Source organism: Pteropus vampyrus, unplaced genomic scaffold (assembly GCF_000151845.1).
Source record: "Pteropus vampyrus isolate Shadow unplaced genomic scaffold, Pvam_2.0 Scaffold87, whole genome shotgun sequence".
Lineage (NCBI taxonomy): Eukaryota > Metazoa > Chordata > Mammalia > Chiroptera > Pteropodidae > Pteropus > Pteropus vampyrus.
In genome coordinates, this window is record NW_011888868.1 from 899901 (window position 1) to 919196 (window position 19296).

At 40.8% G+C, this 19296-nt stretch overlaps 1 protein-coding gene and 1 pseudogene across 1 annotated transcript in view; both read left to right on the forward strand.

Annotated features, from left to right (window-relative positions):
• TSN (translin) overlaps window positions 1-19296 on the forward strand; it is a 146194-nt gene that overhangs the window by 27740 nt on the left and 99158 nt on the right. The gene's annotated exons all lie outside the window — the stretch shown is intronic.
• Window positions 17294-17409, forward strand: LOC111742181 (annotated as a pseudogene).

Sequence of the window (19296 nt, forward strand, 5' to 3'; positions counted from 1 at the left end):
AACCACAATCCATAAACACTAACCATAAACCATAAACTACAAGCTGTTACACATAATCATAACCATAAATCATAACTATCAACCATAAACCACAATAGCCATAACACACAACCCCACAATCCAGCCCCAGCCCCAGCTCTAGCACTCTTTTTTTTTTTTTTGACTAGAAGTGACTGGTCTATTTTAATGAAAGTAGAGATTTTGACTATTAGAGCTAGAGATTACATGAGGGCACTGAAGGCAGGAAGAAGTGACCAGTCCTGCAAAGAGTGAATTAATGAACTCAGATCTTCTCTGGCCAGCACCCTCATTGTCCAAGGTCACACAGTGGCTAGTGGCCAATCCAAAATCAGAATTCAAACCTCAAGATGCATACACCTAGTTCTTTCCACTGAGCCACACAACTTGCCACAAGACACTAGAGGGGTTAGGCCTAAGGACCTTCTCTTTAGCATTGATGCTGCCCTAGCATACTTAAACACTAACACCAACCCCAATCCAAAAGTCACACATGGGCATCATGAAAACAAAACTACTGACTAGTATTCCTTATATAGATATAAGTATCCTCCAAAATATAATAGCAGTATGAAACCAACAGCACATTAAAAGCAGGATGCACCATAAGGAAGTGTCTCCACACCAGAAATTCCAAACCATAGTTGTTAAACATACTAAAACCAAGCAACATAATGCGCCACAATAATTGTGTGAAGTAAGAACACATGATTCTATCAATGGATGCATAAAAAGCTTTAAACAAAATCTGGTGCTATGGCCTAATATAAACACTCAGGAAGTAGGAAAGAAAGGAAATTTGTTCAATATGATAACAGCATTATACAAAACCCACAGAAAATAAATACCATGTTCAATGGTGAAGACTATAAAGTGTACTCCTGAAATCAGGAATAAGACCAAGGTGCTGTCTTTTACCACTGTTGTTCAATATTTGTTATGGAAGTTCTATCCATAACAAAGAGGATAGAAAATAAAAGGCATCTTTATGTGAATAAAAAAGTAAAATGATGTTTATTTCCAGACCACAGATCACATCATTATATATATGTGTGTGTGTGTATGTACACACACACACACACACACACACACACACACATGTACTACACACACACACACACACACATATACTCTTCCTAAAAATTCAACAAAAAATTATTAGAGCTAGTAAATTAATTCAGGAAAGTTACAGGAGAAATATCAACACACAAAAATCTGTTTTATTTGTATATACTTGCAATGTATATTCTGAAAACAAATTTAGGGAAACAATTTCTGTTTTAAATAACATCAACATTAATAAATACTTAGGAATCAATTTAATTAAAGATGCATGACACGTACACTAAAAATTACAAAATATTGCTGAAAGAAGTTAAAGAAAATCTAAATGTGAAGACATCTCATTCTCATGGATTGAAAGATTTAATGTTGTTGAAATGGCAATCGTACATAATGCTGTCTACAGATTCAATGTGATTCCTATGAAAATTCTCAAAGACCTCTGGGAAGAAATGCACAAGCTGATCCTAATATTCCTATGGAATTTCAAAGGACCATGAGTTGCCAAAACAGTCTTGAAAAAGATGAAAATTGGAGGCTAACATCTCTCTATTTCAAATCTTACTACAAAGCAACAATAAACAAAGCATTGTGTTACTGGCATAAAGATTTATGTATAGATCAATAGAATTGAATTGGGAGCCCAGGACTAAACCCATCCATCGATAGTCAATTGACTTTTGACAACATCAGACCACAATAAACCTGGAAAGATAGATATCTCCAACAAATAGTGCTAGGCAACTGGTTATCCAAATGAAGAGGAGTGAAATTGGACTATTACCTCACACCACATACAAAAATTAACTCAACATATATAAAAGACTTAAATAGGAGGAAAAATTATAAACTCTCAAAAGAAAACATAGAGATAAACCTTCATGATCTTGGATTTAGCAATGGTTTATTAGATCTGACCCCAAAGCACAACAAATGCAAGAAAAAAATAGATAAATTGGATTTCCTCACAATTAAAAACTTTTGTGCATTGAAAGAAGGTATCCAGAAAGTGTAAAGACAGTACATAGAATGGAAGAACATACTTAGACATTATATATCTGATAATAGTTTGTTATCCAAAATATGGAGAGAACTTCTATGACTCATCAACAAAAGACAGACAATCCAATGTTAAAAATGGATGAAGGATTTGAATAGACCTGTCTGTAGAGAAGATATACAAATAGTCTACAATTGTATGAAAAGATGTTAAATACCATTACTCATGATGGGAACACAAATTGAAACCGCAGTGGAATACCCCTTCACATATATTAGAATGGCTATAATCAAGAAAATTAAAAATAATAAATGCTGGCAATGTTGTAGAGAAATTGGAATCCTTAAACTTTGCTTGTGCAAATTTCAAATAGTGTCTGTGTACAATAGTCTGGCATTTGGTAAAAAAAAAAAAAAATTACCATATGGTTCAACAACTCCACTCCTGGATATATACCCCAAAGAATTGAAAACAGGTGCTTAAAAAGAAACTTGTACACATGTATTCACAGCAGCACTGTTCACAATAGCCCAAAAGTAGAAACAATTTAAATGCCTATCAATAGATGAATGGATAAACAAAATGTGATAGGTCTATAAACTGCAATATTTTTCTGCCAAATAAAGGAATAATGTAAAATGGTGCAGCTGCTCTAGAAAATAGTATGGCAGTTCCTCCAAACCTTAAACATAGGATCAATGTCTCATCCAGCAATTCCACTTCAGGGTAAATACTAGAAATATTTGAAAGCGGGGACTTGCACAGAAATTGGTACAGCCATATTCATAGTAGTAGTATTCACAATAGCCAAGTCTGGAAGAAATTCAAGTCTCCATTGACAGATAAATGGATAAACAAAAGGTTTTACAATATAATATTATTCAGCCTTAAAAAAATAAGGAAATTCTGTCACATGCCATGTGGGCGAACCTAAAGTCACTATGCTGAGTGACAGAAGCCAGGCACAGAATGACAAATATTATAGGATTCGACTTATATGAGGTATCCTGACAAATCTCATTCAGAGACAGGAAGTAGGATGTGGTTTCCAGGGGTAGAGGGGAAAGGGCAATGGAGAGTGAGTGTTTCATGGAGAGTTAAACTTGGGGAAAAAGAAAAAATCCTGGAGATTGATGGTGGGGATATTTGTACAACAATGTGCATGTAGTTAATGCTACAGAATAGTATACTTAAAATACTTTAAATGGTAAATGTTGTGTTATGTATATTTAATCACAGGAAAAATATGACTGAAGTACTGATACATGTTATAACATAGATGAACACTTAAAACATCCTAGGTGAAAGAAGCCATACAGAAAAATCCACCCAGATTGGAGTCATCTGTATGCTTCAAATCCATCAGGTGATGAAAATGAGGGAAAGTCTTAGGAACAATTCCAGAAAAAGAAAACTGGATCAGAAAGGAAAAATACATTTTCACATAGTTGGGGCAAGTGGGGAAAGTTGAAGTGGGCTTGCAGATTGGATTATAATGTTGAATTCATGGTGATTTCTTCATTTGGGGGTTATGTGGTGGTGCCCTGGGACAGAGCACCTGTTTTGGATAAAACACACTAATACTTCCTGTAAAATGGCAGCTGTAGTAAAGCAAACATAGCTGGGGAATCTGAGTGGAGATAAACAGAGTATTTGCACTGCTGTTGTAAGTTTTCTGCAGTTTTGAGGTTACTGGAAAGTAAATGACTTTTCAAAACAATTATGTCAATGTCATGCTAGAAAAGCAGAGAGGACATCAAATTTCCTTACAGAGGCTAAGCACCACACAGATCCAGTTCACCTAGACTGATGAAGCTAATCACCCTTGTAGGAGTTCATGTTACTAAGAATTACTGTGATAAGATTATTTTAGTAGCCACTGTTTCTTGGATGTTGTGGATAATCTGGGATGCAGTAGACTCAGTGGAGTTTTTGAATTTCCCAATTTTCCACATCATTCCAACAAAATACTGTTGAGACTGATAAATCTAGTAAAATTGCAGGATACAAAATCAATATGCAAAATCAATTGTGTTTGTATACACTTATAATGAACCATCAGACAGAGAAATTGAGAAAACAATGTCATTTACAATTGTCTCAAAAAAGATAAAAAACCCTGATATAAACTTAACTAAAGAGATTGAAAGACCTATACACTGAAAACTACAAGACACTGATGAAAGAAATTGAAAATGACAAATAAATGGAAAGTTATTCCTTGCTCATGATTAGGAGAATTAATATTGCTAAAAATGTCCATACTACTGAAAGTGATCCACAGATTCAATGCAATCTCTATCAAAATTCCAATGGCATTTTCCCCAGAAATAGAATAAACAATCCTAACACTGGGGAATCACAAAGGACCCCAAATAACCAAAGCAATCTTCAGAAAGATTAAAGCGGTGGTCATTCCCAGTCCCTGACTTCAAACTCTATCACAAAGTTCCAATGACAAAAACTGTAGTATTGGCATAAAATCAGACACAATCAACAGAGTAGAATGGAGAGCCCAGAAATAATCCCACATAAATGATGCTGGGAACACCAGACACACAGCCATATGTAAAAGAATGATACTGGTCACCCTCTTACACCATACGAAAAATAACTAACAATACCCACAGTTTTCCACATAAGCCCCTCTACTGGGTGTCCTGAAGACTGACAGCCCCTTAACTTCCACCACACACAGGAAAGGAAGACTCTCCTCACTTTTCCTTACCTTTTCCTCCCGTGGTGGTGTCTCCTATTGGCTCCTGAGGAAAGGAAGCTCTTAATACCCATTTGTGACCCCACTTTGTTCCAAAGGGCAAGTCATGGTTGTTCCTCCCCAGAAGGTCCTTAGGAATCTGAGCTCCATTTAGTATTGAAGCTAAGCCAAGACCTCAGACAGAGCAAGCACCTGCAATGCCATGGTCAGAGACTTGATCCTGGGCACCCCCTGCAGGCTGTAGGGGCCATTTTATTCATAATGGCTAAAAATGTACAGAAATAAGGACATCTTTCATTAGATTAAATCATTAGCAAGTTGGTGTACATCCATGTGAAGGGGAGCCGAATAAGCCACCCTAAATATACCTCTTTGGAATAAGGATTATTTGGGATTGATTAATTTTGAAAAACAGCAAAGAGGAATCTCTGAAAACAGAAGATGCCTTACATTAGGGAAATTTACATTTAAAGGAAATCTCCATTTGTAAGAGTGTCTCCCTCTCTGTAGGGACATGGATGCAAGGACATGGATGAATATTACATATACATGGTTAAGTGAAAGAATCCAGTCTGAGCACCCACCATGGCCCTGGCCCCAGTCCAATCACTGAGATTGAAGATATGGAGACAGAAAAGACCCCTATATTCTCGAACAGAGTGCTTGGGAGGGAAACTGCAGTGGGACCACTGATCCAGATCCACCCTGACTATAGATCCCTGAGCACTGATCCAGACCCAGATCTGATGCATCAGGACCAGGGTCCTTCACCATAGGGCAGCTCTCCTCAGGAACATAGGCCTGGTGGTGCCCCTGGCCCCACTGCAACTCCAGGGTGACCAGAAACCCCATGTGTTCTGGTTGATGGATTGTCACTCTGAACAGGGAAACATCTGCATACTAGAGGATAAGCTGAGAAAATGATTCCCCCAGTGGTGGAAATGACACGGAGATGCCCCAGACCTTTGGGAGCAGTTGTCCTCCCCCACCCCACAAGCCCTTCTCCCTGGACCCCTGGACCCCAGAGCTGTTGAGCAGGGCTGGGCTAAGAGGAGGTTTTTACCTTGTCGATCTTTCCTTTCTTAGAAGTGGCTTAGAATCTTGGAAAAAAATGCCGATTTTATACAATTGTTTTTTTTCAAGTGTTTCCTCCCCTCTGGTCCTGAAATAGGAGGTTGGGGCCAAAGATGTCTTAATGTTACCATGGATAGGCCCAGAATGGGGAGAAGTCAGAGCAGGGAGCAATTTGCTGCCCTCCATGTCCTTTGGCTAAAGCCCCGTTGCTCACCCAGTATTTCTAAATGTCCATTTGCAGCAGGAGGAGGTGGGGTAGGGAGATACCTGGGGGTCATTTCAGCACTATGAACATTTCTCTGCATTGGGACCATACACCTTGGTTGCTCTGCTTTGCATACTAGATCTCCTCAGAGATCACATCTGGGTTTGGATGCTAGTTCTCCATTCTGGCTTTCATGCCAGCAGCCTGTCTGGTTGTGCTGAGACCATGTACAGTGCCATGGATGGGAGGCCCTGGGGTTGATCACCACTTGGCAGCAGCAAGAGGTGTGACATGAGCCATGGGAGGGGAGTTTATAGGAGGATCTTGGCTACAAGCAGAGTCACTGGGCTTTGAGTTGCTGCTCTATAAACCATGGCTCATTTTCTGGAAAATTTACCTGTGGGGCAGCCCTTCTTATCAACTCAGATTGTCAAAAATGTCTAATTTGATTTGATGTCAACTAATATAATATAAGACCTAATTTGATCTTACTAACTTTGATGAGGCTTAATTAGCAAAAGTCAGGCCCCATTTCCCAAATGCACAAATGTTGCCAGTGAGGAGACACCATGAGTTCAGATAGGACTGCTTTGGGAGGTCTTGTTTCTACTGTTATTCCCTTGCAAACTGTAAAGAACTGATTTGTAGTTTTCAGGAATCTCTGATGCCCTTGTTCCTTGGAAAGTGAGAAGGGTACCAGGCTAAGCACAAGGTACAGAGACCTGGGAAATCTCTTTTCCCACAGGGGCCATGGTATGTCAGGTGGCAGGATCAAGCCAAAGCTCACTGAATAATAAAGCAATAGGACTCCTGGGCCCAAGAAAGCAGTCCTGATGCCACCTGTTTCATATACAGGGCTTTTTGATTGCTCAGATCTGCTGCTGACAGTTTTCCAGTCTTCCTCCCATCACCATTGCCAGCACACATCTCCTGCAACAATAACAGCCTCCTACCTTCCAGTATCTATGCTCCAGCCATCCTGTGGCTGATCTTTTTAGAATAGAGCAGAATAGAACAGAAGAAAACAAGTGGCCATGAGCCAGTGCCTGAGGGGTGCACCTGTGTGAAAAGCCACGCCCTCGTTGTGATTGTCTGGGTGTGATATGGCTCCTAAAGGCTTCCTGGATGTCTGGGTTAGCCGCACTTGGGTGTCACCTGGTCATATGCACATACTTGAGCACCTTGCTGTGCCTAATTCTTGTTAGCCAAATGTTTGATCTTAGGGATGCTGTAATCTACATGTCAGGTGACAATTAATCTCCTGTGAGGGACTGATGCTATGTGGGTGTGCTCAGATCTCATGTCTGAGTTAGAGAGGGAGAACACAGGGTCTGTTTGCTGAAGTAATACACCTCCACAATTACACATTTCCTTAGAGGCAGCTAGGAAGTCCTGCTTCATCTCTGGAATGTGAATGTGCGCTTTCAGAATGAGGACAGCCCACACAACTGACCCTTTATTTGGAAAAGAGAAATGAAGTCGGGTGAAGCAATTTGATGTGTATTAAGATGATATTTTCCTCCCAAACACTACACAAGTGTTTTTTTTTAAAGAATGTCAATGTTATTTATATTAGCTTTAAAAAACTGAATGTCCAGCAGCATGGCACTGACTAAATAAATAATGGAACACTCTGGAACCTTTGCCAACCACTTATTGGTACGAGACAGTGCTTGTGGAATAATATTTACTGAAATGAGAAGAATGCAAAAATTGTAGAATAGCTGTGAATAGGTGTGTGATTATGCACACCCAAGAATAGTGACATAACAATTGGGGAGCAAGTCCGGACTGGTCCAGGATTCTGATGCTAGGCAACAGTGACATCAAATAGGGTCCAGGTTTCTATGGTAACTCCCATTTCTCCAAAACCGAGATGTGCTCCTTGAGAGCAGATGAACACAGGAAGGTTCTGTAGGATACAAAAGAACTTACTCGTGGGATTACAGTCCTCTACCCAAAGATCTAAGCATCTTATAAAATGGAGCTAAACAGAGCCAGGGCCAAACATGAAACCTGCCACACAGCAAGTGATGTTGATCTAACGTAGCTGCTCTTGTGTGGAGGCCAAGTGAGGGATGTGATACAGCTCACTGCCCTTTATAAAATAATCACTGAAAATGCCAGCTCTCTAACAAGGTGTAAGTTGATTAATTATAGAATTTAACAAATTATTTTTAAAGAGAGCAGAAAAGAATGTCTTTGTAAAGAACATGCCAAACACATCACATTCTTTTGTCATACAGATGGACTTATATGCAATGTAGGCATTTAATGGAAAGCTAACATTTACCATATGTTAATTATTAGCAGGTGACAATTGGAAATAATGTTCTAGATGGATATATGTATTTATATGCTTGATTTTGGATATAAATGTCTGTCTTATATGCAGCAAAACATATACAACATGAGTTTCAAATTTATTTCTAGTTCATGATCAGGCGGCGGGGGCGGCAAGAGAAGAGAAAAAATGTCAGACCACCATCATTTATGTTTAGAGACCTCAGTCCTCCATACATAAGAATCATTTTGACTTAAATAATGGCATAAAGTCAGTGAAAATGAAATATTAACTTAAATTGATTTACCCAGGAATGGCCAGTTCAGGTGTATGCCACTTAAAAAGCATGTGAGAATCAGGTGTCTTGAGGGCAAGAGTGCATCTGGGAGCAGGTGTCCATGGGTGTAGAGGAGCCAGACCAAAGGGATATGAGGCTGTTTCTCCAGAGGCCTCCAGGGGGGCCCTAGTACTGCCAACACTTCATCGAGACCTCAACCACCTGCATGGAATAAACCTAAGAAGCCAGACTCCTCAGATAACAAATCTGAAGACAGAACCAGGCTGTGTCTACATTCTCCAGCGCCCTTTTAGGAACTGCATTGAAGGAGGTGGTGGTGCCTCTCTGCCCCTCCCTGCACGGGTCCTGCTTCTGATCTTCACAGCCTCAGCTTCCCTCTGCAGAATAAAGTTCTCTTCTGCCCACTGATCTCTTCTGAGGCAGTGATGCTGGGAGGTTTGGGAGACCCAGGAGGAACCAGCCAGGAGGTTCTGTGGAGGCATCACTGATGACCTCCCCAGACTGAAAATGCTCACTTTGGAGAAAAAGAAAACCTTGTGCACTGTCGGTGGAAATGTAAACTGTGCAGTTACTATGGAGATTCCTCAGAAAATTAAAAATAAATCTACTATATAATCCATAAATTCTTCTTCTGATATTTATCTGAAGGAAATGAAATCAGTACCTCAAAAAGATATCTGCACTCTCAGTTTATTGCAGCATTATTTACAGCAGCTAAGATATTGACTCCACCTAAATGTTTGTCAGTAGACGAATAAATAAAGATAATGTGGTATACACACACAATGGAATATTACTCAGCAATGAAAAAGAAGGAAATTCGGCCATTTGGGACAACGTAGATAAACCTAGAGGACATTATGCTAAGTGAAATGATCTAGATGCAGAATGAAAAATAGTGTATGATCACACTTTTATATGGAATTTAAAATAGTTGAACTTATAGAAGCAGAATAGGATGATGGTTACCAGGGACAGGGGGTAGGGGGCGAATGGGGAGATTTTGGTCCAGGGGTACAAAATTTGTTATGCAAGATGAATAAATACTGGAGATCTAAAGTACAGCAATGTGATTATACTTAACAGTATATTATATATGTAAAATTTGCTAACAAGGTAAATCATATGTGTTCTCACTATACGCAAACACACACAAAAAGTAACTATCTGAAGAAATGGAAATAATCAATGTGGTGATTATTTCGCAATGTTTATGTATATCAAATCACTAAATCATACACCTTAAATATATACAAGTCTTAATGGTTAAATATACCTTAATTTTAAAAAAACAGGTACTAATAAACACCAGTATGAAGTCATGTACTACAGCTCTATTTATAATGGCCAAATATTTTAAGAAATCAGGATGGCCTTCAATAGATGAATGAATAACAAAGCTGTGATACATTGACATAATGGCATACTTACTATTCATAGGAAAAAGTCAACTATCAAGCCACAAAAAGACATGGATGAAGATTAAATGCATGTTAATAAGTGAAGGAAACTGGTCTGAATAGACTACATATTGTTTGACTCCAACTATATGACCTTCTAAAAAAGACAAAAGTAAAGAAATGGAAAAGATCAGTGAGTGGTTGCCTGTGGTTTGTGGAAAGGGGTGAGTAGAAAAGGGGACTAGGATAGTGGAAGGAAGTTCAAGTGAGCCAGATGCATGTGGACTTCATCACGTTGGGAGATCATGCTGGGTGTGTATGAAAAAAGCCTCATGTGTGTAATACCAGTGTGAAGAAGAAGGCTAATTCTTGCTCTAGGAGAGAGGGGCCTTCTTCCATATTACATGTAACTATTTCAGAACCAGTTCTGAGAAAGAGTTTTTAAAACTTTTATTGTAAAAATTACATAACACAAAAGTTACCATTTGAACCATTTTGAAGTGTATGATTCAGTTGCATTGAGTATATTCACAATTTTGTGTGACTATCACCACTATCCACTTCCATAACTTGTTCATCATCCCAAACAGAAACTCTGTATCCACCAAATAATTATTCCTCATTCGCCCTACTCCTAGCCTCTGGCAACCTCTGTTCTTTAAATCTCTATGAATCTATCTTTTATGGATACTTCATAGAAATAGAATTACATGATATTTGTCTTTTTGCCATCCGGCTTATTTCACTTAGCATAATATTTTCAATGTTCATTCATGTTGTTGCATGCGTCAGAATTTCATTCCTTTTTAAGGCTGAATGATACTACATCAAAGGTATATATCACGTTTTGTTTATCCATTTATTTGTTAATGAACATTTGACTTGTTTCTACTTTTCCATTGTGAATAATATTTTGAATGCTGGTGTACAAGTATCTCAGTCTCTGCTTTCAGTTCTTTTGGGCACATACTCAGAAGTGGAATTACCGTATCATGTGATCATTCTATGTTTAAGTTTTTGAGAAACTGCCAAATTGTTTTCCCCAACAACTGCACCATTTTACTTTCCTACCAGCAATGCACAGGGCTTCAATTTCTCCACATCCTCACCAACACCTGTCATTTTCTGGGAGGTCATATGAACATTTTGGACAAACTTTCTCAGCAGCCACCTTAGATATAATAATGGCAACAAAATTGGGGTATTCTTTGAAAATAAGATGACTCACTCATGATAGAACCTGTTTTCATACTTACTTTTCCTGTTGCCTGGAAAAATCCCTTCAAATGCCAGCTCAACTTGTCCTCTGAGAAGTCTCTAGCTTGTCCAGGTCAAGTTGTCATCCTTCTCTTGGTATCAGGCTCACCCTTTCCCACATCATATTGTCTGAATGTATCTGTTTCCTCCAGACCAGGAATTCCTTAATCGCTGTCCCTGAGAGGGATCTTCTCAGTGTCTTCAGAGCACTGGAAAGATCATGGGACATCCCAGGTACTCATAAACCCTCATCCACTGAGTGAACAATGGTCTTGATAGTTAATGTTGGTCCAGGTGGAGCCCTGCAGTGAGGTTCTCCAAGATCTGCTTTGTGGTCATGTGCACCATGCTACATGCTGGGGATCCTGTAGCTAGAAGTTCTGTCACCAGCAAATGATAACACTGACAGTGGAACTCAGCTAGGGTTATGTGTTCCAAGAGTGGGGAGGTTTTTATAACCATCCTCACTCTGTTACTGGGTTTCTGTCTTTGAGATGAATCAGGAGAAGGTTGAGATGGAAAGAGTGATGACCCACAAGTGCAAGAGCTGAGCTCACCCCCAGGAAAAGGTCCTAGAGTTGGTAGTGGGAGGGTGCTATGGAGGACTGGAAGTGGTGGTATCCCATGGGGGCAGTCCATACCAGTGCAGTGCTGCCCAGGAGGATGGGGTCGATTCATCATCATCGTCATCATCATCATCATCATCATCAACATTTCTACCATCACAGTGGTTGCTGGTAGCTGAGCATTCTGAACAGGGTTTACTGTTTTCACAGAAGTTTGTGGAGGAAGAGTGACTTGGTGGGGCCAAGACCCGGCCAAAATTAATCTTACTCTGAAACTCTGTCCACTACCTCATAACCTCATAACCCCTACCCTGACCCCACTGCCTGCTGGGGATGGTGATTCCTGAGCCCTGCACAAACTTTGGGCTTCGGTGACTGTGCCCTGGGTAAACAAGACAACCTAATGTAAGGGAGGTCCAGACCCGTGACCTAAAGCAGGGTCCAGTCAGCCCACCTGGGGCTGAGACCATGCTCTTGGCCTCACCGATCAGCATCTCTTGATTCAGGAAGCTGGAGAAAAGGACAACTACCCCAGATCCTGGAGGCACAGGCTGTTGCTGACGTGAATGAGCTCTCCTTACTGTCCCCCTAGGAGCCAACCAAAACTCAGCTCATGCAATAGGCCCTTGTCTGGAAAGAAACAGAAGCTGTGCATTTTCAATCACAATCTGTTCCTAAGGGCAGCTTGTGCATGAAACAAGTGTGTGGAGATGGTGCTTGAGGGGCTGACAGAAAGAGGCATGTGAAAGAGGCCTCTGCTCACCTATGAGATGCTGGCCACTGGACACAGGATGCCAGAATCGCTGGTTGGGTCTGATCTCACTCCAGCTTTGCTGAACACGTACCTAGAATCAATTTAAATAAAGTCATGTGCCACTTAATGTTGGGGATAGGGTCTGAGAAATGCATCTTTAGGTGATTTCATCATTGTGAGAACGTCATAGAGTGCACTTACACACATCAATTCAGAGTGAGGATAATAATCAGGGTGTGAGTAGGTTCAAGGTCAAAGTCAAAGTGAAGGTCAGGATCACATTTGATGTCAGTGTCACGGTGAATGTCAGGTTCAAAATCAGGTTAAGGATAAAGCTGCAGGGTCAGTATTAAGGTGAAGGTCAAAGTCAGGTTATTTTTAAGGTGAGGGTCATGTTCAGGATCAAGGTTAGGGTCAAGTGCAGGGTCAAGATTAGGGTCAAGAGTGATAGCAGCACCGCGGCAGCATCAGTTATTCCTTTTTTCTCTCACCTTTTATTTACAACTAATTGGATATTCACACTTGAATAAAAGTGCCTCTGTACATTACATAAGGACACCTGGGAGAGTTTTACCTACCTGTGCATCAGAAAGTAGGTGGATAGTACCTCAGAGGGGACTAGAGGCTGGACTTCTTGCCATAGTGAGACCTGGCTATCCGGCCCAGATTCCCTTTAATATAAGACACCTGATGGCTGAAGATGCCTGAGACTTGATTAGGTAGTGGGTCCAAATGAGGACTGACTGGTCTGTGGCCATTTTAAAACTTCAAATCACAACAATTTTCAAAAAAAAGTGGGCACTCCTTCTACTCTGAGAGATATGCAGAGTTAGCAATCTCCAGAGAGAGCCCAACAGACATGGAGAGCCCCCATATGCCTCCCAGGTGCCTATTGCACAGTCAAGGAACCCACAAGTCCTAGGTGGTAGGCATCAGGAATTAGTCAGGTGTAGGGAGAGGCTCAGTCCCAGGACTGGGAAAAAGTATGGACCTATTTAAAAGCCCTTACCTACACATATGCTCATTTCCCTCCTGAAGGATGAACTGGGATCATCTGGACTACAGTTTTAGAGCAAAGATGGGCAGCTGCGCCAAGGTTCCATTCTATGAGAGACACCTGGACATTTTGATGGCTGGTTTCTTTGCCTATGGAATTAATCTAAGAGAGAGGAAATATTATAATGTAAGAGAGAATAAGAAGTCCAGTGGCTCTTTCTTAAGAGTAAGAAAACTAGCCCAGAAGGCTCTAGCTGATCCTCTCTCAGAGTTGGGCCACATGTTTATTTCTGGTAGTGTAGAGGCTATTTGGGCAGGACTATATTCCAGGCCAGTTTCTGAAGAGGGCGGTTGGGTTATCTTCACATCAATTGCCTCCTCCTAGCAACTGGAAAGCAGGCTGGCTTCCCTTGAAGCATGGGATAGGAAAATGATGTATATCTGAATGAAAGTTAGTCAAGAAGGCTAAATGGATACAGAGGAGGCAGCTGTCAGTGTCCACTGGGGTGTAGCCCCCTGGCTATCAACGTCCTCATTACATATGCCTTCAAAGGTGTGCACACTCATGGGAAACTCCCCAAAGGGAGACAAGGCTGAAATGTCATCACCTCTGGCACCATGATCCAAGATCTCAGTATCTGGACACTAATCCATCATATCTATGTGGAATGCCTTCTGTTTCAGCCACCTGTGGTTGAAACAGTTGCTATTCAGCCTGGCACACCCGATGTACAATAGTGTAGTGAGAATAGGACAGCTGTTAAGAACAAAAATTCTACCTGTTGGAGAAGGGGAGCACAAGGATGCATTCACTGCTATCACAGTCCCATGGCACACAGGACTGAGGAGGGGTGCGGAGGGTCCTGTTCCAGGGCCAGCCCATTGGCAGCCACTGCAGCGCCCTCTGTGAGTCTCTGTGGTCACTGTCCTTTTTGAAGTCCTGGATCTAGGCTCTGGGGGCCTCTGTCTGCAGGCTGGAGCACTGCCCACTTCCTGCTGGTTTGGATATTGCAAGTGTAGGGCTGGAGTGTGTACAGGCTGTGGTCAGCCAGGTTTGGCCTTTCGTCTATTTGCTTCAGGACGTTCTCATAGTCAGAGATCTTGTCTGGTTACAATCTTTGAATCTTGAATTTCTGACTCTCAGTGACAAGCCATTGTTCTCTTGCCATTTTTCTGGATCAGTAGCTCTCAAAGTTGAGCCTGTGTCAGAATTGTCTTGAGGGCTTACACAGAGTATTAGGTCCTCACCCCCAGGTTTCTGATCCAGTAGTTCTAGGAATCTGCATTTCTAAAATATTTCCAGGTGCTTCTGATACTGCTGGTCCAGGGCACATAGTGAGAACCACTGCCCTGGATCTAACTTTAAAGGCTTCTACCTTCATTTTGGTCTCTAGGTTTGTGTGTGTGTGTGTGTGTGGGTGTTCCCTCTAGGCCACTGCTGCATCTTTCTAGTGAGCACAGTTGTCACTGTGGGTGGACTGGAAATACTGGGGGGTGCAAGGAGGGGCAGGGCACAGGTTGGTCTTTGCTCCAGCTTTGTCTCCTGCTAATAAGCCTTCTTCAAGTACTCATTTCCACTTGGGCCAAAGAATTCAGCTTTTCTAGTCCTTCATGCTTCAAATTGAAGAACTCTGGTTTCATCATGCCCCTGGGGCATCTGCTGTCTCTCAGGGATGTCAGGCAGAGGTGATGACCAACCCCAGATGAATCTCCCAGAGATTCAGAGACTGCTTCAAAGAAACCCTTGGCTTTCCCTGCCATTTCTACCCAGAGTTGAGCAGGACAACTCTAAACTTCCAGGGAAGAAAGGAGACCCTGCTCACAAAGAGACAAATATCTCTTCGGCAGAATTTATCTCACTAAGTCTTCTAAGTCTTCCCAAGAACCAGTATGAGGGTGAAATTGTGCTTCTGCTTTACAGAGAAGCAAACTGAAGCTCAAGTAGTCACAAAACTTGTCCAGGGACATTCGGGTAGGCAGTGGAGAGCTGTGATTTGTGCTCAGCCAGTTTATTTTCATTTTTAGCCTGCTCTTAATCACCATGCCTTACCAACTCTTAGTCTCACTAAACTTGGACTGCTTGGTTTTCAGAACCAGAAAATGTCCAACAAACTTCAACACAAAATGTAAGGGTTCACAGAGCTGATGGGCAGAAGGTGTGCCCAAACCTAGTCATGCCTGGAACCAAGCCTGGATATGGTCAGGTGTGAGGGGGCCTCCCAGCCCTGGGGGTATGTGAATCATTCTCTCTCTGTCCGAGTCTGTCCCTGTCTCCTACACACATGCTGGTTTTCTCTGCTACTCTAGAGACATTGGTGCCCAGCCCAGATTTGACTATTTCTTAAGTATGCTTGTAGTAGAAACTGAATAGAGGGGTCAACCTAGACAGACTAAATATTTAAGAGTGAGAAAATTCTGGAAACCTACTGCTTGGATTTTCACCCTAGGTCTACCATTTGCTAGAGGTACCACCTTGGGCATGTTGCCTAGCTTTTCCAAGTAAATGATGAGAACAGTAGCACTTACTTCACAGGTTAGTGTGAAGATTAAGCAAGTTACTACATGCAGAACATTTAGAACAGAACCTGGCATGTGGTAAGTACTTGGATAATGTACTTCTTCTGCCTCATCTTTTTGCCATTGTTGTTGCTGCTGCTCTCTCTGAATTCCAATTTCAGTTTCTGGGAATCGGACTCTAATTGGCCCATATTGTGTCAGGCTATATAGTTGGTATAACTAGTCCAGTCAGATGTGCAAAAGCAAGTGCCACTTATGAGGATGTGAGTGGAAGGGAGAGACAGGTGGACCTCTGGAAAGGCAGGGGTGGGTTGAGTGGATATCCCAAAGGTGTTTCTCAGATCTGGCAAAACCAACCATCCCAGTTTGCCTGGAACTGAGTGGTTTCCTGGGAAAAGAAACTTTCTGTGATAAAATGAAGAAGGCCTCATGCCAACTGGAAAGGTTGGTTACCTATAAGACAGAACTTATTTCAATACTTCCAGGTGGGGCCAATGTACTCAGTATGATATGTGTTGAGATGTGCTTTTGAAATCTTTGACCCTTGCTGGACACTGATGTCCCTTTAATTTTCCAGTGCTTCCAGTTTGTTAGCTGTTGCTTAATACTAAAACCACTACTAAGAAGATCTTTCCCACATTCCTGACTCCTCCTTCCGATGACCTGCCATGACTCATGAGACTCGATTACTTCCTCCTTTGGCCTAAAGCACTAAGACTGAATTAAAATTCAAGTGTTTTATGGAAGGCAGAATCCATTAAGCCGTTATGGCTCATTTGGATCTTAGCCTGGATAACTTCACTGGATTAGTCAGTCCCTGAAGCAGTGCTCCAGCCTGGGCCACAGAAGACTGCAGCGTGAGGTTGCACCAGGGTAAAAGAAGAAGGCTCTGGCCATGCTGAGTAGGAGCGAGCCCTAGTGCAGGGAGGGCAGAGGTGTGGAGAAAAGTTACTTTCTCCCCAAGTCAGCTTTCTAGTCTGTACGTAACTGGAGGTACTTGCTTTTCCTTTTTTTCAGGGAAACTGGCTCAGAACTGTGGACAACTTTTCAAAGAACTAGAAAGAGGACATGGTTCCACAGTGTAGCTGTTAGCACTTTATACACAGAAGGTCCTGGGTTCACGACCCAGTGGAGCCATAGTCCATGGTCTACGGCCATGCCACCCTGAATAAGCCCGATGTCTGATCTCAGAAGCTAGGCAGGATTGGGCCTGGTTAGTACTTAGATAGGAGACCACCTAGGAAGACCAGGTGCTGTAGGCATAAATAATCATAATAAATAATAAAAACCAAACAAAAAAACCCAAAGAGCTAGAAAGAAAAGGATAAGCCTGAGAATGAACTAGGTTCTAGAGGTTGATATGGAACATTCTGAATGGGTCTCTAAGGAAAACTGACTTTCAGGATCTTATTTTTCCCCAAGCCTCGGGAAGGCGGATGTGCTTATCGATAAATATAGATAATTTGTATTTCATTTAATTTACAATCGATGGAGTAAAAAGGCAATGCAGAGAATGGCAGAAAATAATTGCAAATCACATCTCTAATAAGGGATTACTATCCACAATATATAGAAAACTGCTAAAAAAAAAAGAAAAAAAAGAGAAAACTCCTACAAGTCAACAAGAATAGCAACAAAAACAACCACATACACACACACAAAAACAATAAAAAATGGGCAAGGGACTTGAATAGACATTTCACCAAATACACACACACACACACACACACACACACACACACACACACACACACAAATGGCAAGTAATTACATAAAAGAAGCTCAAAATCATCAATCATTAGAGAATTGCAAATCAAAGCCATGATAAGATACAATCCCACACCCATTATGACAGCTATTATAAAAGAAAACAAACAACAGAAAAAGGCCAATGCTGGTGAGGATGTGGAGAAATTAGAACCCTGGTGCGCTTTTGGTGGAGATGTAAAATGGTGCTGCTGTTGTAGAAAACAATGTGGGGATTCCTCAAAATATTAAAGATATAATTACCATGTGATTTATAAATTTCATCAAAATAATTGAGAGCAAGGTCTCAAAGAGACATTTTGTACATCTCTGTTCATAGAAGCTTTACCCACAACAACCCAAAAGTGGAAGCAACCAAAGTGTCCATTGACAGATGACTGTATAAACAAAGCATACAATGGAATATTATTGAGCTTTAAAAAAGGAAGAACATTTTGACATATGCCACAACAAGGATGAACCTTGAGGACTTTATGTTAAGTGAATTAAGTCTGTCATAAAGAGACAAATACTGCATGATTCTACTCTAGAGTAGTGAAAATCATAGATAAAAAGTAAAATGGTATTTGCCAGGGGCTGGAAGCAGGAGAAGAAAAGGAGTGATTGTTTTTGGATTTAATCTGTACTTCCATTTTTAGTTTTTAAAGTGGAATCTAGCGTGATTGATTTTAAACTTTTTTTCTTTTCTAGGATAAGTACATAAATTGTGTTCAATAAATATAGATAATTTGTATTTCATTTAATTTAGAGATTTTCAAGATAAATATTTTATTGAGTTCTAATTTAATTTTATTTTTGTCAGAGAATATATTTTGCATAAGTTCAGTCTTTTGAAATCTCTTGAGACATTGTCTGTTTTAGTGAAACTCCTATGAAACTTGAAAGTGCTGTACATTCGGGGGTAGTATTCTATAAATGTCAATTAGGCAAGGCAACATTTCTCAACCAGGGGACATTTGGTGATGTCTGGAACATTTCTGGTGAATAGCAAAGAAAAGGGTGTTACTGGTGTCTACTGGGTAGAGGTCAGGGATATTTTTAAACATCTCATGGTGTATAAGAGTCTCCCACCCCCCAAAAAGCATTATCTGGCTCAAAATGTCAATAGTGCCAATGCTGAGGAACCTTGGGGTAAGTTGAAGTATTGTTTTTTCAATTTAAAATTTTAAATTTTTTAATTAATTAATCAATTAATTAATTCTGGGCTTTATTTATTTATTTATTGGTGACATTGGTTAATGAAATTCAATAAGTTTCAGCTGTACACTTTAACAGTAAGACATATATACATTTACACTGGGTGTTCACTTTCCATAGTTAGATTTCTTTTCGTCACCACATATTTGACCCCCTTTATCCCCTCTACCTCCCCCATCTCTCCC